Here is a 24,282-nt window from a genome sequence, read left to right as displayed (position 1 = left end):
GCATGCCATTACAACGCAAGTCGGAACAGCGACATCCTCTGGGGTGGTGCTGGATGTTGAAATATTATAATATACTATTCCAACTCCAGTCTGTGCAACAGTAGTTGTGAAAGTCGTTGTTCCGACTTAGGTTGTAATGGCATGTTTTGTAACGACTGCCTTGCAATGGCACGCTTTGTTCCGCATTCTTGGTAAAGAATGTTTACCTTCAAGCTCACATCCTCCATCTCCTCACCCTCCACAAAGGCAACGCATTAAATTGACATGCTGCACCAAAGTTCTCGATGTCGAAGACAGCCATAGTACTTCTACAATTTACCCCACATTTTAGAGAATTAAGCAAGGCAGCTCTTGGCAGTGTAAATAGGTTCTTCTAGCTGAGCACACCAGTCCATGCCAGTGCGCTATTGCTTCGGGGTCGGTGGGGACTGTTGTTTCCAAATGCAAGCAATGTCTCTCTTTGCAACCAATCTTGCTAGTCCAGTCATCATTTGATCACCACAGGATCTAGTGGAGTGGACATAGTGGGGAAGTGTGGCTCAACGGTTAGAGGCGGCAGACCCGGAGGCAGAGGTCGGCCCGGGACCAGGGTTCAATTCCCGACGCGGCCGGGTGCAGGACCAATGTCAGCGGGCCCAATAAATCTCGCCTCGGTGCCACTCTAACCATGGGGTCCCATGCTGCAACTCTGGGCAATAGCTTGATTAATCTCCTCTTCGGCCCCATCACTGCCGGGGATGCCTGGCTGCACCTTGGGGATGCCCAGTAAAGGGGCCAACTCACAGGGAAAGCCAGGACGGGTTTCCCAGTGGTACAGCGCTGGGACGCTCCAGGGTAACCACCCGCTCTATAAATCCAACATTCATTCACTCAGGACCCCTCCAACCTGTCCAGTATCCGCAGCAATGCTACTTTGAGTCATAATTGCAAGGGAAAACCCAAGACCGTTGGAGGGGTGGATCCCACACTGGACCAGTATGGTATAATCCTGTGAGATTTCCATGTCATGTGGAAGAAGTCCCCCTCTTGGGCATGGCAGAGAGTTCAGCCGATATTAGTAAGAAGTCTCCCACGACCAATCGCTGGGGGAAGGGGTCAGCTAAGTATGATGGAGATAATGAAATTGGATTAGTCTGAGTTGGAGGATAACACCAGCTCCCTAGGAGTCATACAAGCCTCACACGACTCCACCTCGTCCAGTTCACCAACCCATCCCTCCCACCTGTGATGCAATCGATCTAACAACCTGAGTGCATTATCCACCAGGCTCAATATAGTTGGGAAATCCAACCTTTACCCAAGTCTTCCGAGGAGCAAGTGGGCCTCAAGGGGGTTGAAGTCTGGGAGATCCTGTAGCTCTGCAGTGTAAGGGGAAAGGGCATGCCTTATTTGGAGGTGGCGAAACTGGGAGGTGGAAAGTGAGAAGTACGTTTGAAGGTCACTAAAAGTATATATTTGTGATTGTGCCAAATATCAGCCAGAGTAGTGATGACAATCTGATCCCAGCGAGACAATCACTCAAGTCGTGTTTAGTGTGTTAACCAGCGGCCTCGCCACCGGGTGGTCATCCCCAAGAGTCACCTATTCCAACCTGTAAAACTAAAAGCCACTCTCCATACCATAAAGACGACTCATTTGAACACTGGAAGGGAAAGAGGAAGCTGGAACCCTTACTTACATATTGTACATCACACCATTGAGGACCGTTTCAACGGATAAGCCGGGTCGCTCCAACCACCCGGCAGCCAGTCGATAATAACTAGAAGCTGGGAGGCCCAATAATACAGGTGGATGTTCACTGCCCGATCCCCCCCCTCATACTCTGATCAGCAAGTGCCCTAAGTAGTCGAGGAGGATGTCAACGCTAGATAAAGAAAGAAAAGATCAATGATATGTCTTTGAACCATAGGTTTAGAATATGAAGCAGGAAATTTTGCAATACATAAAGGAAACTAGGTAGGACCATCATTTTAATCATTGCTACTCTACTGAGGAGATTTAATGGAAGGTGGCGCCACATGCAGTTTATGAATTTATAAAGCCAAACTATAGCTAAGGAGTGTTTCTTGACGGTTAAGATTTAAACCTTGCTTCATCTGGGCAGAATAATAAGCTGTTATTATTTAAAAGTAATACATTTCATGATAAACCTTTGTCTTTGGAATTTTTAGAGCTTCACAGAAAAAAAGTCTGTATAATAGGCAGCATAGAACTGCACTTGTTGAATGTGACTTGAATTCAGGGTATATCTGTAATGATGGGGGGTCGGCAAGAAGGATAAATGCTGTGTCAACATTTTGAGACCTGCATGCATGTAAAACATGTAATGTAATGGTCTGCGTCCATTATGGATCTCTCTGGTGATTAGTGTTTCGGAATGAGACATCTAAGGGAGTATCAGTTTGGAGTCTTCCTGTATGGTATGGTGTTCAAAACTTATTACATACAAAATGCCACCTTCCAATGGTATGTCATAGATGGGTTTACAAAAAGACTTTTATCTTTAATGATATCTTAAACTAATGGTAATGTAGATGTCACTAAGATAGGATTTTTTTCTCTGTTTGAATCCGTACCCAATACAATTGGTCTCTCTGGTGGTTGAGTAGTGCTTTTGTGAATTTTAGATAAAAAATACATGACTGACACCTTGATATTCATGTTATTAAAGTACTATATTAATGTTTTCTAAGAAGCTGTTGGTCTTTCCAGTTGGCAAGTATTTCATTTAGTTTACTTTCAAGTTTGAGTTCTGAAATGGACACATGTCTGTAGCACAATGAGTCATTCATTTGATTGAGGGCTTCTCTAGTCTAAGCTGCATAGTTCTAAACAGCTATGGCCTCACCTGTATTTCAGCTCTGATGACTATGTTCACATCTTCTGTCAAAAATATTATTGATATGGTTTGGTCCTATGTCAAGTTAGGAGTGTTTCTGTCAAAAGTTAGGTCATCGAAATCTTTAAAATGCAGAGCTGCAAGATGTTAATTACATCTTTATTAGGTAGTTTTCGGAAGAAAGTGGATTTAAGTTTCGAACAGCTTTCAGAGATTTGATTTGTTGCGATACTGAGCCTAAATGGTATGTCCTACAGAATTATTTTATCAGAGTAATCTCGGGAAATGTCTGTCTGGGTATCCTCAAGATCTTGAATTGTTGAATGTGATGTTTCATCTGGAACTCGGGGTTCCGTGGGGGGGCTATCTTAGAGATTTGTTCTTCGATTTCAAATGCCTAATCAATTTTAACTTTAAAAAAAATTATTGCGATCAGAAGGTACAAGGGTAAGCCCTTTAAATAGTTTTTTCTACATTTAACTGTCTATTTAATAGATTGTACACTGTGATTAGTTGCTTTGCTATTTTTTTTGTAATTCAGTGACATGTTCATTCTCTATTGTATTTGTCTTCTTTCTTCCTTCATGTGGTTTTGTCTCTGTTGTCTTTGTTTTTAGGGCTCGCCTGCTGTGCGCATGCGCATAGCTGGCGAAGCTCTATAGGGGCTTAAATAAGCTTTACCTAGACTGGCGATTGACTGGCGATTTGATGCTGTGCCCGTGCGCTTTTAGGTCAATGCGCAAGCGCATTGACCTAAAATGCGCGTACACATCATCAAATCGCCAGTCAATCGCCAGCAGCACTCCTCCCCTGCTGCTTCACACCCTCATGCCGCTCTCCCCGCTCCGCCCCCTCCCTTGCCCACCGTGTCGCATTTCTCATCCCCCCTCCCCACAGCAATGCCCTCAGCCGGCCGTACTTTCACTTTGACGGCCGCTGGCCGTCTCTCGTGTTTCTCCTTGCCCAACACTCGGGATTTTGTCACTGTAGGCAATTGTTGCTTCACCTTTTTAAAAACAGGGTCCTAACATGAGGAATAAAGCTGCAGGGTAACATCTGCTTAAGAAATGCATATGGATGATTTATGCAGGGAAATTAGCTTAGTAACATGCTCACTGCTGACGTGTGTGCATGCTGCGGACCACATATTCAAAACCTGGAAAGGCCAACTCAGCTTTCGACCTTCTGAGCTATTGAGAAACAATTCAATTGTGTAGCAGTTCCACAATATGTTAGTGCTTCTAAATGGAAAAATCTGAAATAACTCAGTACGAAAAAAGTTGGCACTTTGAAAACAGGCTTCTTTCCGTTAACAATTCTTTAGTTAATCCTTTGGCACACAGACCATTAAACGTGCTAATACTACATTCATGCGGACTTACATTTTCCGATGAAATAATTGAAAAGTACATTACTGACTTGTGATCTGTTTTTAAGCAAAGGGAGAAACAATCATGAATAACAGTGGGCCAAGTCGATCAACTAAGTTCAATCAACACAAAATCAGCAACTTGTCAGACTTCTAGAGAACATCTAAGGTTTTTTATGTACGTCTGTCCTCTGTTGTTTATCAAATACACACGGCAAGATCTATTAAAAATACCACAGAAGTGACTTGAAATTTAAACGTACAAATAGGCACACACAAGTTTCTTGCCCACAGATTTCTCTTGTTTTCACCAAACCGGTTCTACAAGCTTCTCAGCGTGCGCTCTGACTCAGGCCGGCACATCTCCTCCCCTAATTATTCACTGCATGGCCTGCTACAGAGCGCACGCCGGGAGAAGCTTGTGGTAGGAAGGCTGCAGCCGTGTATATCCTTTTCCTCTCCTTGCCCCTTTCTCATTATGTCTGACTTGTTAAATGATTGTCCTATATTCATAGCATTATTCCCAACACTCGGGATTTTGTCACTGTAAACAAGATCTCTTGAGGCCGGTTTAAAATGAGTTTGTCAGTGCAAAGAAACCACGCTGCTGGCAAACGTTCCCTTCACAAACGAACTTTTGATAACTTCTGTGTAGAATGTTCAAAATAAATGTTGCGCCTTTACACCTCCATCCCACTCGTCTTATTCCTCCTAAAAGCACTTAATTAAAAAAAAAAAGTGCAAATGTGTCTAGCTTCACCTTTCTTAATAACTCGACTGACAACATAACTCCAGTATGCAAACAACCTATTGATCTATTGCAGCATAAGGATTCATTTATTAATCAGTGTTCTTCTGATACTGGCCATGACGTGTTAGTAACGTCAATACCATCAGTTGTAGTGATACTCGTGAAGATAAATATTTCAATGTTCCTATTATTTCAACACGCGCTGTTAATTTTAGCATATTTCCTAGCGGTTTCTGATCTTAGTGGGCTTTAAGTGTGTATTTCCACTGTCCTACATTATTTATAAGTGGTTAGAGGTCTACATTTGCAATGCCAATAGTCTCTCTCCCTTGCTCCCTCTAGCTCCCTCTCTCTCTATCTTACTCCCTCTAGCTCCACCACCACCACATCCACCACCACCACCGCATCCACCAACACCACATCCACCACCACCACCACATCCACCACCACCACCACCACCACATACACCACCGCATCCACCACCACCACATACACCACCACATCCACCACCACATCCACCAACACTTTAACCACACCCACCACCACCACACCCACCACCACTACATCCACCACCACCACATCCACCACCACATCCACCATCACCTGCACATCCACCATGACATCCACCGCCACATCCACCACCACATCCACCGCATCCACCACCACCACATCCTCCACCACCACCACATCCTCCACCACCACATCCACCGCATCCACCACCACATCCACCATCACCACCACCATCACCTCCACCTCCAGTGACCAGTGGCCCGGTGGCAGTGGGCTGATTGGTTCATACTTGGCGAGTTGCTGCTTTCTTTCATATTTCGCCCCGCTGATTGCGAGCGGAGGCGATACTCTGGCTAAGCTTGATTTTAATTGTCACTAACTTACTTTTAAAGTTATGCAGGTCCTGACTCCTTTGGGCTTTCAGGGGTGAGCTGCCGGCTGGGGCTGATCGTGTTTTTCGCGGGCTCCCAGCGGCAGCGGCCGCCATCTTGGCTTGGGATTAGCTTTCCATCACGGCCCTGCCACTCCCCCGCCGCTCCGCCCCTATTTAGCAGAGCGTCCTTCCTCTCCCCTCGTGTTGACCAGTGGCCCGGTGGCAGTGGGCTGATTGGTTCATACTTGGCGAGTTGCTGCTTTCTTTCATATTTCGCCCCGCTGATTGCGAGCGGAGGCGATACTCTGGCTAAGCTTGATTTTAATTGTCACTAACTTACTTTTAAAGTTATGCAGGTCCTGACTCCTTTGGGCTTTCAGGGGTGAGCTGCCGGCTGGGGCTGATCGTGTTTTTCGCGGGCTCCCAGCGGCAGTGGCCGCCATCTTGGCTTGGGATTAGCTTTCCATCACGGCCCTGCCACTCCCCCGCCGCTCCGCCCCTATTTAGCAGCGCGTTCTTCCTCTCCCCTCGTGTTGACCAGTGGCCCGGTGTCAGTGGACTGATTGGTTCATACTTGGCGAGTTGCTGCTTTCTTTCATATTTCGCCCCGCTGATTGCGAGCGGAGGCGATACTCTGGCTAAGCTTGATTTTAATTGTCACTAACTTACTTTTAAAGTTATGCAGGTCCTGACTCCTTTGGGCTTTCAGGGGTGAGCTGCCGGCTGGGGCTGATTGTGTTTTTCGCGGGCTCCCAGCGGCAGCGGCCGCCATCTTGGCTTGGGATTAGCTTTCCATCACGGCCCTGCCACTCCCCCCGCCGCTCCGCCCCTATTTAAACGGTCAATATGAGGCAGCGCAGCGGGCGCGACGGAGGCGCGACGGAGTTGCGCCTGAGTTAAGCCCGTCTGCGCCCGTCCGCGGCCGGCCGGGGCTAGGGGCACGAGACGCTGCTGGTTTTATTTCCTATTCTCCGTCTCAATTATGCCTTTACTGGGTCCCCGGCACCATTAACCCCTCTACTACTACCTATCTACAACATCTTGGCCTATACAGTTCCCCTTCATACTCCCCCCCCCCCCCCCCCCCCCTGGGTTGGTATCTCATCTAGCATTACCAGCCTCTGCCCTCCCCCCTACTCCCCCTTCACCCCTTGCCCCCCCTGTTCCGTTATTTACTACTTCGGCTACTCTCCTAAACACTAGGTCCGCAGTAAATCATCAATACGAACTATTTGATTATATCGACTCCAACGAACCAGATCTCCTTTTCTTAACCGAGACCTGGTTCAAGACCGACTCCCTGCCCAATGTGCTTGCCGCCTTACCATCGACATATTCTGCCATTCGTGCGGATCGTCCAGAAGGCAAACGGGGTGGAGGAGTGGCTCTAATAGCTCGCTCTGACCTCAATTTTCAAGTTCTTTCTTTCCCTTCTATTCCTGATGTTGACTATCTTGTTGCCCGTTCTACTTCTCACCAAGCCCCCCTCACTTCTGTTCTTATCTATCGCCCTCCCCAGTCCACCCCCTTATTCCTCCCTAATATCCAGACCCTCTTAGCCACCCTGGTAGTTAACAATGCATCCGTATTAGTTTTAGGGGATCTCAATTTTTGGCCCAATGACCCTGCCGAAAGCCCTCAATCGAAGGAATTTACTGGCCTTATGCACAGTTTGAATTTTGTACCGCTCATCGACAGTCCCACCCACCTACATGGCCATATGCTAGACCAAATTTGGACACTGAATGTTCCATCTACACCTCCCATTATATATCCATGCCCATGGTCAGATCACTCCACCATCACGTTTTCCCTTGCCCTAGCGCCCCCGGTCAAACCCCCCCTTCCCAAAAACACCTGGGTTCGGAAATGGGGTAAGGTAGACATGCCTTCCTTCTGCTCAGCCCTGGCCAAGACCAGCACTGATCTATCCGGCTTGGCAGCCACCCCCCAGTTGACCACCATTAACAACTGGCTCACGGCGGCGGGTGATGAATTCGCCCCCCTTAAGGGGCTTTCTGTTAAACGAGCCCACGCAGCCAATCGGTGGTTTACCCCCGACCTTAAAGTAAAAAAACTAGCTGCAAGAAGGGCCGAACGAGTCTGGAGAAAAACCTACGACCCTGCCCAAAAGACAATCTACTTGGCTGTTCTGCAAATTTATAAAAAAAGCATCCTGGAAGCAAAAACCGAATAATACACCAACAGGATAATAATTGCTGAGTCCCAGTCGAAGGAAATTTTTTCCACCGTCCATGAACTTGCCTCATCCACTAGAGCCACAGTTACCATCCCCCCTTCCCAATCCCTCTGCGACTCGCTCAACGAGTTCTTCATAGACAAAGTTGTCAAAATTAAATGCAACATTCCTCCACCCTCATCCTCCTTTGTTGACCCTTCCCCTCCTCCCACCACTGTCAAATTGACCAACTTCCCATTATTAACCACTGACACCCTCCTTCCTCTGCTTCATCGGGTCAAGTCAGGTTCTCCCCTGGACTTTGCCCCTGCTTGTATCCTCAGAGAAGTTTATCTAGCCTGTCCCACCCCCCCTTTGATCCTCTTTAATGACTCACTTGCACATGGTTTTGTTCCCAGTTCCCACAAATCGGCGGTTGTCATCCCAATCCTAAAAAAATTGGACGCCGATCCTTCCTCCCCCTCTAACTATCGCCCCATCTCACTCCTCCCTTACCTTGCAAAAGTTCTTGAAACCCACATCACCTCCACCTTGAGCACCCATATTGAGGCAAATCATTGCCTCTCCCCCCGCCAAGCCGGTTTCCGCCCCCTGCACTCTACAGAGAAAGTGGTCATTTCAGTCATGGACAAGCTGCGTGAGGGTATTGACATCAACCTTCCGCAAGCCTTGATTCTCCTAGACTTATCCGCCGCTTTTGACACGGTGGACTACTCCATCCTCCTAAACCGTGTCAGGGCGGCGGGCATAGAAGGCTTAGCCTTTTCTTGGCTGGAGTCCTTTCTTGCTGGGAGAGCTCAAGCTGTCCGATTGACTGGCTTTGCGGCGGCCTCTCGCAAGGTAGAGTGCGGGGTCCCCCAGGGTTCATCACTTTCCCCTCTTTTGTTCAACCTTTATATTTTTCCCCTCATTTTTATGTTACAGAAACTGGAGGTCACCGTGTTCAACTACGCGGATGACCTCCAGTTAATCTTCAATCTGTCTCACTCTTCTTCATCTGCCCTTAACGTCCAAACAGTAATGACGTTCATTCAAGATTGGATGAACTGCAACCACCTCAAACTTAATCCGGGCAAGACCGAGCTGGTGGTTGCAGTCCATGGTCCCCTTCTTTTTGGCCCCCTTCCCTTGGTGTCCCTCCACTCCCGGTTCCCAAAGTAAAAACACTGGGAATCCTTCTGAATCCCCAGCTCACCGTCCACCCACAAGTCAGTTCTGTGGTTTCCTCATGCTTCTTCTCCCTTAGAGTAATTAGGAAAGTTTCACGTTTCTTTTCCCCCTCAGCTTTAAAGATCATTGTGTTGGCCATGGTATTGTCCCGTATAGACTACGGCAACATAGTCTATAATGGGGCCCCTGCATACTTGATCCATCGATTACAACTGGTGCAGAACCAGGCGGCCCGCCTGATCCATGGCCTACCCAAATTTCATCGGGTTACTCCATTACTCAAAACATTGCACTGGCTCCCTGTGAGAGAGCGTGCCCTGTTTAAACTCGGCTGCCTTACATATCAGGCCAGATCAGGCACTGCTCCCGAGTTAATCTGCTCTCTCATCAAGCCATATTGTCCTGGCAGAGAACTTCGCTCGGCCCATCTGGCCCTTCTCACCATCCCTCGCTTTAAAAAGCAGAAGGCGGGTGGAGCGAGATTCGCTGTCCTGGCTCCAACTTTCTGGAATTCCCTCCCGGTCACTCTACGTACCTCTCCTTCCTACCTTCTGTTCCGGAAGAATCTTAAAACCCTCCTTTTTACACAAGCCTACCTGACCTAATCTTTCAGCTGTTGCCATTCCACTGTTCATCACTAGCGCCATGAAACCGCTGGGTATGCGAGCGCTGTACAAATGTTTTTAAATTCAAATTCAAATTAAATAAATTCAAATCCACATCCACCATGACATCCACCTCCAAATCCACCACCACATCCACATACACCGCAGACACCACCACCGCATCCACCACATCCACCACCACATCCAACACTTCCACCACCACCGCATCCACCACCGCATCCACCACCACCGCATCCACCACCGCATCCACCACCACCACATCCACGACCACATACACATCCACCACCACATCCAACACCACTTCCACCACCACCGCATCCACCACCACCACCGCATCCACCAACACCACATCCACCACCACCACCACATCCACCACCGCATCCACCACCACCACATACACCACCACCACATCCACCACCACTTTCACCACACCCACCACCACCACTTTCACCACACCCACCACCACCACATCCACCACTACATCCACCACCCCATCCACCACCACCACTGCATCCACCACCACCAACACCCCATCCACCACCACCACCCCATCCACCACCACCACCGCATCCACCACCACCACCGCATCCACCACATCCACTGCATCCACCACCACCACATCCACCACCACATCCTCCATCACCTCCACATCTACCATGACATCCACCTCCACATCCACCACCACCACCACATCCACCACCACACCACCACATCCACCACCACACCACCACATCCACCACCACATCCAACACTTCCACCACCACCGCATCCACCACCACCACATCCACCACCACATTCACCGCATCCACCACCACCGCATCCACCACCACCACATCCACCACCACCACATCCACCACCACCACATCCACCAACACCACATCCACCAACACCACATCCACCACCACATCCACCACCACACCCACCACCACATCCACCACCACATCCAACACATCCACCACCACTTCCACCACCACCACATCCACCACCGCATCCACCACCACCACATCCACCACACCCACCACCACATCCACCACCACATCCAACACATCCAACACCACTTCCACCACCACCGTATCCACCACTGCATCCACCACCAACACCACATCCACCACCACCACTGCATCAACCACCACCACTGCATCAACCACCACCACATCCACTGCATCCACCACCACCACATCCACCACCACATCCTCCATCACCTCCACATCTACCATGACATCCACCGCCACATCCACCACCACATCCACCACCACTTTTACCACATCCACCACATCCACCACCACATCTAACACGTCCACCACCACTTACACCACCACTACATCCACCACCGCATCCAACACCACATCCACCACCGCATCCAACACCACATCCACCACCACCACCGCATCCACCACCACCACATCCACCAACACTTTAACCACACCCACCACACCCCCCACCACTACATCCACCACCCCATCCACCACCACTGCATCCACCACCGCATCCACCACCACCACATCCACCGCATCCACCATCCCCACCACATCCACCACCACATCCACCATCACCACCACATCCACCACATCCACCACCACATCCAGCATCACCTCCACATCCACCACCACATTCACCGCATCCACCACCACCACATCCACCACCACCGCATCCACCACATCCACCACCACCACATCCACCAACACCACATCCACCACATCCACCACCACACCCACCACCACATCCACCACCACATCTAACACGTCCACCACCACTTACACCACCACTACATCCACCACCGCATCCACCACCACCACCGCATCCACCACCACCACCACATCCACCACCACCACCACATCCACCAACACTTTAACCACACCCACCACACCAACCACCACTACATCCACCACCACTGCATCCACCACCGCATCCACCACCACAACATCCACCACATCCACCATCACCTGCACATCCACCGCCACATCCACCACCACATCCACCGCATCCACCACCACCACATCCTCCACCACCACATCCACCGCATCCACCACCACATCCACCATCACCACCACCTCCACATCCACCATGACATCCACCACATCCTCCACATCCACCGCATCCACCACATCCACCACCACATCCAACACTTCCACCACCACCGCATCCACCACCGCATCCACCACCACCACATCCACACCACATTCACCGCATCCACCACCACCAAATCCACCACCACATCCACCACCACCACATCCACCACCACATCCAACACATCCACCACCACTTCCACCACCACCGCATCCACCACACCCACCACCACACCCACCACCACACCCACCACCACACCCACCACCACACCCACCACCACACCCACCACCACACCCACCACCACACCCACCACCACACCCACCACCACCACACCCACCACCACCACACCCACCACCACCACACCCACCACCACCACATCCACCACCACCACTTCCACCACCACCACTTCCACCACATCCACCACCACCACATCCACCACCGCATACACCACCACCACATCCACCACCACATCCACCACACCCAACACCACTTCCACCACCACCACTTCCACCACCACCGCATCCACCACCGCATTCACCACCACCACATCCACCACCACCACATCCACCACCACCACATCCACCACCACCACCGCATCCACCACCGCATCCACCACCACATACACCACCACCACATCCACCACACCCACCACCACCACTTTCACCACACCCACCACCACCACATACACCACTACATCCACCACCCCATCCACCACCACCACTGCATCCACCACCACCAACACCCCATCCACCACCACCACTGCATCAACCACCACCACATCCACCACCACCACATCCACTGCATCCACCACCACATCCTCCATCACCTCCACATCTACCATGACATCCACCACCACATCCACCACCGCATCCAACACCACATCCACCACCGCATCCAACACCACATCCACCACCACCACCGCATCCACCACCACCACATCCACCAACACTTTAACCACACCCACCACCACTACATCCACCACCCCATCCACCACCACCCCATCCACCACCACTGCATCCACCACCACCACCGCATCCACCACCACCACATCCACCATCCCCACCACATCCACCACCACATCCACCACCACATCCACCATCACCACCACATCCACCACCACATCCACCACCACATCCAGCATCACCTCCACATCCACCATGACATCCACCACCACATTCACCGCATCCACCACCACCAAATCCACCACCACATCCACCACATCCAACACATCCACCACCACTTCCACCGCATCCACCACCACCACATCCACCACCACCACATCCACCACCACCACATCCACCACCACCACATCCACCACCACCACATCCACCACCACACCCACCACCACATCCACCACCACATCCAACACATCCACCACCACTTCCACCACCACCACTTCCACCACCACCACTTCCACCACCACCACATCCACCACCACCACATCCACCACCACCACCGCATCCACCACCACCGCATCCACCAACACCACATCATCCACCACCGCATCCACCACCACCATATCCCCCAGATCCACCACCACCACATCTATATATGTGTGTGTGTGTGTGTGTGTGTATGTGTGGCTGTGTGTGTGTGTAGGTGCAAATGCAATGTTCTTGGATTTTCGTCACAATAAAATACACTGAACATAATCTTCAAAAGTTATTTACAAACGTTTAAGGTATTGCCATTATAAATTACAATAACTTTTATTTAAGTATTAATTATTTACAAAATTAAAAGCCATTTTTATTTGTAATATCAATACATCTAAGTCACGTAAATACAACACACATTGCATTACAAATGCTATAGGTGTCACATTTGCGAAAGTTAAAACTATTGACATTGTAACTGACAAAGCTATTAATTTTGCTATTTTCAAAACCAACACATAAATAAAAAGTGTCATTTGCAATACCAATCGCTCAAACTTTCCTAATGCGAGACCTATTGCATTTCCAATGCTTGTTCTTGATTGAGGTCTTCTGTGCGTCTTTTGTTTGATGCAAGCTTCTGTAAACAAGCACTGGCGTTGACAATAGGTCTCGCAGTAGGAAAGTTGGAGCTATTACAATTGCAAATAACAATGCCTTTTATTTTTGTTTTCATTTTAAAAACATAAAGGGCTTTGTCATTTACAAAACCAATAGCTCCAACTTTCGTACTGCGAGACCTATTGTGCACTGCACAGTGTGGGTGAAAGTGGCACTGCGTGTGTGTGTGAGTGGCTTTGAGTGAGTTGCGTTGCGTGGGTGAGTGGCGTTGCATGTGTGAGTGTTGCGTGGGTGAGTGTTGCGTGGGTGAGTGGCGTTGCCTGGGTAAGTGGCGTTGCGTTGGTGAGTGGCGTTGCGTTGGTGAGTGGCGTTGCCTGGGTGAGTGGCGTTGCCTGGGTGAGTGGCGTTGCCTGGGTGAGTGGCGTTGCGTGGGTGAGTGGCGTTGCGTGGGTGAGTGGCGTTGCGTGGGTGAGTGTGGCGTTGCGTGGGTGAGTGTGGCGTTGCGTGTCTGAAAGTGGCGCTGCGTGGGTGAGTGGCGCTGCGTGTGCGAGTGGCGCTGCGTGTGCGAGTGGCGTTGCGTGTGCGAGTGGCGTTGCGTGTGCGAGTGGCGTTGCGTGTGTGAGTGGCGTTGCGTGTGTGAGTGGCGTTGCGTGTGTGAGTGGCGTTGCGTGGATGAGTGGCGTTGCTTGTGTGAGTGGCGTTGCGTGGATGAGTGTGAGTGGCGTTGCGTGTGTGAGTGGCGTTGCGTGTGTGAGTGGCGTTGCGTGTGTGAGTGGCGTTGCGTGTGTGAGTGGCGTTGCGTGTGTGAGTGGCGTTGCTTGGGTGAGTGGCGTTGCGTGGGTGAGTGTGGTGTTGCGTGGATGATAGTGGGCTTGCGTGGGTGAGTGTGTTGTTGCGTGTCTGAAAGTGGTGCTGTGTGGGTGAAAGTATTTACAACAAGGGGTGGTGATGGACAGAGTCTCTGAATTAAGCAGAATACTCTCACCCAGTCAAGAGATCAGGGCTAGATCCAACACCGTTTTTTAGCTCATTGCACCATCCCAGTTTCAGAACCTGGCTGTATGCAAATTAGTCTGTCCCTGGCCCAGTGCATCATGGGAACAGGGCAGACCAGACTACAAAAAGCCAATTCTTACACTGGGAAGGAAACAAGCTTCCGGGGACCGGTTTCTGGCATTACAGCCGTCTTCGGCCCGGCTTGCTTGAATCCTGATGGTGCAATGAGCAAGGGACTCCCATCTGAGTATACCCTTCCACGCTTAGGGTGGACAAAAATATTTACAACAAGGGGTGGTGATGGACAGAGTCTCTGAATAAAGCAGAATACTCTCACCCAGTCAAGAGATCAGGGCTAGATCCAACACCGTTTTTTAGCTCATTGCACCATCCCAGTTTCAGAACCTGGCTGTATGCAAATTAGTCTGTCCCTGGCCCAGTGCATCATGGGAACAGGGCAGACCAGACTACAAAAAGCCAATTCTTACACTGGGAAGGAAACAAGCTTCCGGGGACCGGTTTCTGGCATTACAGCCGTCTTCGGCCCGGCTTGCTTGAATCCTGATGGTGCAATGAGCAAGGGACTCACATCTGAGTATACCCTTCCACGCTTAGGGTGGACAAAAATATTTACAACAAGGGGTGGTGATGGACAGAGTCTCTGAATTAAGCAGAATACTCTCACCCAGTCAAGAGATCAGGGCTAGATCCAACACCGTTTTTTAGCTCATTGCACCATCCCAGTTTCAGAACCTGGCTGTATGCAAATTAGTCTGTCCCTGGCCCAGTGCATCATGGGAACAGGGCAGACCAGACTACAAAAAGCCAATTCTTACACTGGGAAGGAAACAAGCTTCCGGGGACCGGTTTCTGGCATTACAGCCGTCTTCGGCCCGGCTTGCTTGAATCCTGATGGTGCAATTTTTATTTATTTTAGCGATTTCTAAAGCGCCTGGTGACCCAAGGGCATCCCCGCGCTATGTAACTTGAATCCCATTGAGAGGGTAGGTCCACCCTAAGCGTGGAAGGGTATACTCAGACATGAGTCCCTTGCTCATTGCACCATCAGGATTCAAGCAAGCCGGGCCGAAGACGGCTGTAATGCCAGAAACCGGTCCCCGGAAGCTTGTTTCCTTCCCAGTGTAAGAATTGGCTTTTGTAGTTTGGTTTGCCCTGTTCCCATCATGCACTGGGACAGGAACAGACTAATTTGCATACAGCCAGGTTCTGAAACTGGGATGGTGCAGTGAGCTAAAAAACGGTGTTGGATCTAGCCCTGATCTCTTGACTGGGTTAGAGTATTCTGCTTAATTCAGAGACTCTGTCCCTCACCACCCCTTGTTGTAAATATTTTTGTCCACCCTAAGCGTGGAAGGGTATACTCAGACGTGAGTCCCTTGCTCATTGCACCATCAGGATTCAAGCAAGCCGGGCCGAAGACGGCTGTAATGCCAGAAACCGGTCCCCGGAAGCTTGTTTCCTTCCCAGTGTAAGAATTGGCTTTTGTAGTTTGGTTTGCCCTGTTCCCATCATGCACTGGGACAGGAACAGACTAATTTGCATACAGCCAGGTTCTGAAACTGGGATGGTGCAGTGAGCTAAAAAACGGTGTTGGATCTAGCCCTGATCTCTTGACTGGGTGAGAGTATTCTGCTTAATTCAGAGACTCTGTCCCTCACCACCCCTTGTTGTAAATATGTGTGGGTGAAAGTGGCACAGAGCCTTTGATGTGGCCTGGCGCAGGAGAAATGCTGCTGCTGCTAATTAAATATAAAAAGTGTTTAGGGACTCACGGCTGCCGAGAGTAACAAGGCAATGCTGGGAGGGGGGCTGCGCACCAACTGAAGTGCTCTGGTTGCACGGCCTGCGGCCGGCCGTGCGAAGTGATAAGCCTTTGAAGTACACAGGCATGCTGTGACGGAGGTGTGAGAGGGCAGGGAACAGATGGCCTGGCTGTGAAGCAGGGTGCGGGGCAGCGCTGGGGAAGCCTGTGGGAGGGTGATTGATGAGACCTATTGGCAACGCCAGTGCTTGTTAACAAGAGCTGCTTTGCCGCACTGCGGCTGCCTCCATTTTCAAAGTCACCGGGCGCTTTCTGAACAAGCAGGCCGGCTCCATTGCAAAGTATCAGGGCTGCTTTTGTAACGAAAGCAGTTAGCAGCGTAAATGAGTGCCAAGCACTGGGCATGACCTTTTCTAGGCGCAGATACTGCCTCGATTCCACCCAGACGACGCCGCTGCTGCAGTGTAATATTCCAAAAACACTTGAAACAAAATGCCACTTCAAAGTTTATATTGTTTATTCTTGGAGGCAAAGAAAATACGAGTTTGCCAGTTCAAAACCAAATAAAAGCACGGGGGCCAGAATCTTTAAGTGACCTAAACTGGAAATAGTTTTAGTACAATAACTGTGGTAGTAGAAATCGTTTCAGCCAAAAGGCCTGGTTGCAGCTTTGTTTTGTTAAACGGGGTGTGTTTTAAAGTGAGGCGTTGGGGCTGGAAAGTTTTACGATCGGCCTGAGAAAAATGTCGAACAAAGACAGTATTTCACTGCAGGCTGGCAGACAGCAGCGGAAGGTATTTACAACTTTACTGCAGTGCGGCACTGCGCGCTGCTGCGGCCAGGAAGTGAGGGGGCAGGGGGGTTGGAGCAATCCGCATACACATGTAAATTGGAAATCTGGTGCAATTTGTAAAAATTACCATGATCCAAAGTGTTTCTTGAAAGAAAGGGAAGTGTATTTTTCGATATGTTCTTGAGATGGGATGGTATCTGTGAGCGATGTCTTCCTGAATGTACATGGAGTACATTTTGAATTGTTGTCTTCTGTGTGGCTTCTAACCCCTACATAAAACAGAGCTATTCTGCACTATGTATCTGCCACATACATGTATGTCTAGTATAGCAACGTCCTAGCTCCAGACTTTTGCAAATTAAAAATAGCGAAATCTGTTTGCCAACTGATTACTAATAATATGTTAAATGTTAAAATGGTGAATTGTAAACATTTGGATATGTCCACATTTCTGTGGAAACAAGAGCGCCCTGTTGTTTCTACATGCAGAATCTTGCCGTGCATGCCTGTCACGTAGTCCTGCAGCAAAAAAAAAACCCGCACCTACCACGCACACCTCTTTATTCTATAGAAAATAAAATGGCGTATTGCAAGCAATCACTGGAAATACAATGCCTTGATGTTTCTGTTTCCAATGTCTTGCTCATCTCGCACATATTGCAAACGCGCACAATCGGGAATATTTATGCAAATGCATCTGCATACTTTTATATACTAAATGCGTGCGTCTTGTAGGGAGTGGGGTGTAGGAGGGAGTGGGGTGTAGGAGAGAGTGGACGACATATATACATTGATGGACGACATATATACATTGAGGATATGCAGGGTGAGAGAAGGGAGCAGGAGAAAAAGAAAATATAGAGAAAGAGAATGCGAGGCAAGAAAGGAGACAGCTAGAGAAGGGTAGAAGGGAAAAGTAACAAGAGTAGGGTTGCGAAGGAAAGAGCATGGAGAAGGAAAGTCAGGAGGCAAGAGAGGGAGGGAAATGAAGAAAGAGTGGGAAAAGAAAGAGATGAGGCGCGAGAAAGAGAGGGATAAACTCAAGAAAAAACGTGGGAGTGCGAGAGATAGCGAGGACAACCAGAGAGAGGTCGTGGGAGGCGATGGAGAAACTGAAAGTGAATGAGCGAGAGAAGCGCAGAATCACCGAGAAAATAGAAAGTGGTAGAGGGCAGACCCAGCTGGACTGGATGAGAAGGGACAAAAAAGAAATTGGCTTTAGATGTAGGAAGAAAAGAAGGGAGAGTTAGAAATACTCTGACAGGCGAGTACATGAGAACAGTACCAGAATGAACAAATGAAGGGAAAGAACAGTGACTGCAGCAGGCAGGATGGAAGGTCACGAATGCTGCTAAGGAAACGGATGCAGTTAATAGCTGCACGTGGGGAAGCACAGGAGGGAATATTGTTGATAGAAGAGAGAATGCAGAGCGCACTCTGGGCGAAGCCCTTTGATGTGCTTTGAGCGGCCGGGAATGAATGATTAGGGAAGTATGCAGAGAGAGAAGGCAGGCGCTGGAGAGGGAGGGGGTGGGCAACTCGAACGACCATATGGCTGGGAGAAGCTGTGTGAGGGAGGCTGGGCTGGCTGGGCTCGTGCACGAGAGGCTTGTGGTCACGTGATTCTCCCGCTTTTCACATGCACTGTGAAGAAACTGCAGTGGTTTCACTAGTCGATGGAGCACTTGAATTCTCGCCATTTTCCAATGGAAAAGGCGAGACCTAAAAAGTCTCTGAATGTGTCTACATTACCTAAATTAGGTAAAGGTTTGAAGGGGTTCTACCACATAGAGGTTTAGCAGTTGACCCTTATCTTGGGTCTGGCAGGTTTCCTGTAGAGCAGTGACAGGGATTCCATTATCTGTGATCTGGCAAAGTGACAACTCCCACTGTCAGGGACTACCAGCTTACCGCCTGGGTCCACCTCCCACAGAAGGGACACTAGGACATGATCTACTCTCTCCTCCTATGGACAACAACTGTCCCTCAAGAAGGTTCTGTGGAGTGTTCACCTGTGGGTGATTTCCTGGGACAGAGTGTCCCCCTTGCACCCTTACTAATTACAGTCAAAACCCCTAGATGGGAAAAATGTCACCCTGGGCTTCCTACCATTAGAACCTCCCCCATAGAGCACCGAAGGATTATGGGAATCATTTCGCTCCAAACTCTTTTGGGCCCTTTTGAGAACTTCTCTGTTTTATTCAACCCTCTTCTTCTGAGGGGGACCTGAACCACACTTTTTGGAGTCACGCCCACTCACTTTTTTTATAGACCCTAGTGCTGATCCAGAGATTTGCTTCCTTCTCAACCTCTCTGAGTACAGCGAGGTTAGACTCGATAAGATTGCAGAACAAACCAACAGCAGACTTATAAGGCCACACAATACTGCTGTGTTCCATTTTGTAATTGTTTGTTTAAAAACGTGTGCATAAACTACTCCTGCACCAGCCATTGTTGGGTGCAAACGGCAAGGCAGATCAAGGAATGGATGAGAGTGGAGAGGCGCACGACTGGAATGTATATTCAAAAGATGAAAACTGATAAAGTTCCTTAGTGTTTGAAAGCCTTTATACAGACAATGTCATAAGATAGGCTCCAGCCAACGCGTTTCGTTCAGACAAGACTGAACTTTACCAGGGCTGAAAAGTGACAATTAAAATACATGAATATAAACATATGTTGACACCACATGATAGTACAAGTGACACGAGAGGCATGTGGAATGGAGATAAATACATTGCGGATTTGATAATCATTAAAAGCGCAAGGAGAAAGGATGACTCACAAAGGGGACCGTTGTCTGTATTAATCCCCAAGGCCTGGTTTATAAAGTATATCACAGATTCAAATACATAGACATATGAAGAATAGTGGGTGGGTGCTCGGTATAAACGTATAAGAGCCTAGTGAGTCACCACCCTAATACCTGTGGAGGACAGCTGTACATAGTGATAGAAGAGTGCATACCTTACTTTGATATATGCGAGTAGTAGATAGTTCAATAGTGGGGTACTGGGAATAGTAAACCGGTATCGGCAAACTGTAGGATACACTATCACCCATAGAGTTTCAAGTATGGTAACCAGTCACTGTTATTAGCAGAACTGCAGAGGTGCCATGATGGGACTCACAAATAAGGGCCCAGCATCAGTACCTGGATGATGGAGGAAAAAGAGAAAGAATTAAAAATCATATGTGGGACCACTTAGTAACCTTGAAAAATTTGAGATAAAGCAAAGGTCTGTCAGTAGTATGCAAATGCATGATACGTATGCAGCGAGTATGAGACGTGCAGTGTAGAATAGAAGAGCTCATAATGAAAGCCGAACAGTCGTCTGGCCATGGCCCACAAAGTGGAATTAGTAACAGCATCAAGCGCAAGTCCAATTTTATGAGTTTGAGAAACAGTAAGCTGACAAACGCCACCCTGCAAAGGCGCCTGGTCGGTGAGGGCGTGACTTAAATGAAGATGGTACACATGTCCTTGACCACCCTGACTATCTAAGTGGGTCTGAAAGTGCTGCTAAGCTCAGCAAGAATGCGAACAAAATAAGATTCACGTAGGGCAGAAATGTTGCGGGCTGACAAAGCATGCCAAAAAAAAGGAGTCAAAGACAACCCGCGTGGGGTATGTGAAGATAACGTGAATGCCAAAGGCAGTATCAACAGAGCATATCCACAAAACGGGGGAAACTTCACCCAGATTGCCGTGTGCCTCCATACATAAATATAGAAATACAACTAAACATCTGAAACCCCAAGAGGCTCAGAGAACACCTGTTGAGGGAACACACAAGGGTGAAAATACAGTAAAATCCACATAACTGCGTAAGGGTGTAGTGGGCGGTAGTGCGGGTAAAAAAGGGGAGAATTCTGGGGAACACACACGCTTACTAACAATACTTTCATGTGTGATTACTACACTTGGAACAGCAACAACGTTGTACCACTTTTTGATTAGTCTTTTCGTTGATATATCGTTATTCGTTCGCTGATAATGACTGGTTCAATATGGCGCATCCAGTTGAGCAAATCTGGAGCGCAGTTTGTGGAATGCAAGTATGATGTCCTTTTCCGGGCCACATTTAGTTTGCGTTTCTCTGTCCACTTTTTGCTTGTACTTTAGTTTTATTTTAATTTGTTGCTTCAATATTGGTTGTTTTTTAAAATATATTTACGCGAGTATGCCCTGTTCAATATGGCGTGTCCAACGATGCATGTCGGAACACAGTTGGTGGAACAATTAACATTCAGAGTCGATTTTGCATTAGTCTCATGCGAATGTCGCCCTTAGGACTTGGATTTCATCCTAACATTGGTAAGTTTTGTCATTAGCGCTAGCCTTTTGGAAACAGATTTTGATGGATATATCAGGTGCATTAATTTAATTGTTTGGAAGATTTGGTTCGGCTTGGTCAATATCGTGAACGCTAGTCAGTTTGTTTCGCTATCAGGTATGGTTTAGTTAATATATTTCCCACCACCCAACACTCTTTAATATTTAGGCAATCTTTTTGTTAAGCGGATGTTCTTGTTTTCCCAGGCATATTCCGGGCTGTAAGACCTATTACTTTGTGAAGGACTAACTTCATTGTTGTATGTGTAGTAAGTACCGGATGATTGTTAGAACTATCCCTCACAAACATTTTTGATCAACATAGGGGAGAGCACACTGGTGATCATGGGCATTGTTTGTTATCTTTGCTGGAATCTTCGTTCGTTTTTAGGTCAAGGACTATCGGTTCTGCCGTAAGGCAGAAACCGGAAGTCGGAGATTTAATGATTCTTAGAGTGCTGCATTTATCCCTCCCTCTTTTTGCTCGTTCTCCATTGGCTGGCTTCCTAAATGGAGGCCAGCCATTGGAGGAGAGAACTGTCTCTCAGAATAGGCTCCGTCTTTTTCGGATTTGGGGGTGTGTTCCTTGCTGTTCTTTCCACTTTTTTTCCACGCCTGTTTTGAACAGCAAGAACACGCCCCCAAATCCGAAAAAATCTCGGAGCTTTTTTCGGCCATTTTGCAGCTCGCTTCCCGACATCGGACGTCTCACGAGGTCCGCTTTTTGTGTCCCGCCCTCCTCCCGCTAAGTGCCCCCACAACCCGAGCACAGCACACACGGACAACAGACGAGCCCGCTTTTGGCCCCCTGCATCGTTGAAGGAGGCTGCCGGAATACTTAAAGAAACACCTTGCAGTTCCTCCCTTTGTCCCAAGAGGGCCGGGCCGGAGCAGTACATCTACATTGTTATTTAACCAACCCGAAGTTATGCCACAGTGTTGATAATGTCAGCTGGGAACTGAGACGTTTTTAAAACAAGATCTATTTTGGCAAACGCTGCCAGTTACTACACCTAGTGTGTTATTTCTACCCTTCTCTTCAAAGCCGCCCTCTCCTACAAACCCTCGGGAACCAATTAGCGAACAGAGCTGCCCTGGGAACTGGGGCTGGAAACGAGCAAATACAGTAAGGCTGGCGAAACCGACCTTTTTTTTTCTCATGCCTATTTCTGAGGAGTAGTGTTGACAAAGTGAAGGTGGCTCCTTGCATCTCTCTGAGAAGGGGCATGCTGCTTGATTGAGGCGAGGGCAGTCCTTGGATGGAAAGTACAGAGCCCAGTCCTGTATGGTAAGGTGTTCTGCAGGACACACTGCAGTAACAAGTGGAGACTGCTACTGGCTGGCGGCCGAGTGCATTTCTTCTCGAGGTTTAGCAACGTAACACTGCCATGAACATCTAACTTCAGAGAGGAATGTTCGTGCACTTCTCACTGTGGACGTACGTGGACGTTGCTAAATTTGTTCTTCACAGACAGAACGGGCTCAGGAACGCGAGGCAGCGTGTCATTAATCTGGAACTCAGATCTCTGCAGGATTTCACAAAGAAAGGATGAGCAGCACAGACTATCACCCTGTTCATGTTTGAAATGTGTGGAAGATTTGGAAGCCCAAAGCGCCCATCATCATATGCTTTCAATGCCTGGGTTACTCGAAGTCCACTAGAGAGGCAGGCCATCTTACAGGCCAGGAACTCACACTATGCCACAGGTGAAGGTGACAGATTAGCTGGCATGGCTTAGTCAGTGTTACAGTCCTATCGAGGTTTTGGTTTCTTTCTTGCCGAAAAGAGGTAGTTTGTCAACATGCCTTCTAATTATATTTTGAGAGGGAGAGCGTACTCGCAGATTGGTTCCTTTAAACCGTTCTAGGTAATACATGTATAAAAAAAAGCTCTACACATGTTGGTTCATTGTAAGTAAGTTTGTTGCAGCCATAGGTGCACCTGCAGCTACTCTCCAGGTGGACCTCCAAATGCCTGGGTTCAACAAGCAATCTCAAATTTAGAACATAGAACTTTACATCGAGCAAAAGTCATAATACCACCCTAGTCCAACTCAAACACACACCCAGGTCACACAAAACAACCACACACCCTTGAACAAAATGTAAGTTGAACATTAAGGCTAAATCAACGTATATCTTTGACATAGAGGTTAAAAACAAGAATTGAGCCGTCAGTGCACGCTTCCACCAGGCACACACACCTCCAGCCGGCACTGCACGCTTCCATCAAGCACACACACCACCAGCTATCAGTGCACAATTTTTGGACAGTGATGTAGAGTGTGTGCAGGTGCAAAGTGAGTGCAGAGTTAGTGCAGGTACAGAGTGAGTGCAGTGAGTGCGAGTGCAGAATGACTGCAGAGTGAGTGTGACTGCAGAGTGACTGCAGCGTGAGTGTGACTGAAGAGTGAGTGTGACTGAAGAGTGAGTGTGACTGGAGAGTGACTGCAGAGTGAGTGTGACTGCAGA

General features: G+C 48.7%; 1 protein-coding gene across 1 annotated transcript in view; it reads left to right on the top strand.

Annotated features, from left to right (window-relative positions):
* Positions 1 to 24,282, top strand: part of LOC144799947 (uncharacterized) — a 117,383-nt gene that overhangs the window by 2,977 nt on the left and 90,124 nt on the right. The gene's annotated exons all lie outside the window — the stretch shown is intronic.

The sequence above is a fragment of the Lissotriton helveticus genome, chromosome 12 (genome assembly GCF_964261635.1).
Source record: "Lissotriton helveticus chromosome 12, aLisHel1.1, whole genome shotgun sequence".
NCBI lineage: Eukaryota > Metazoa > Chordata > Amphibia > Caudata > Salamandridae > Lissotriton > Lissotriton helveticus.
The sequence above is the reverse complement of the archived record's forward strand: the minus strand, read 5'-3'. Positions and strand labels throughout refer to the sequence as shown.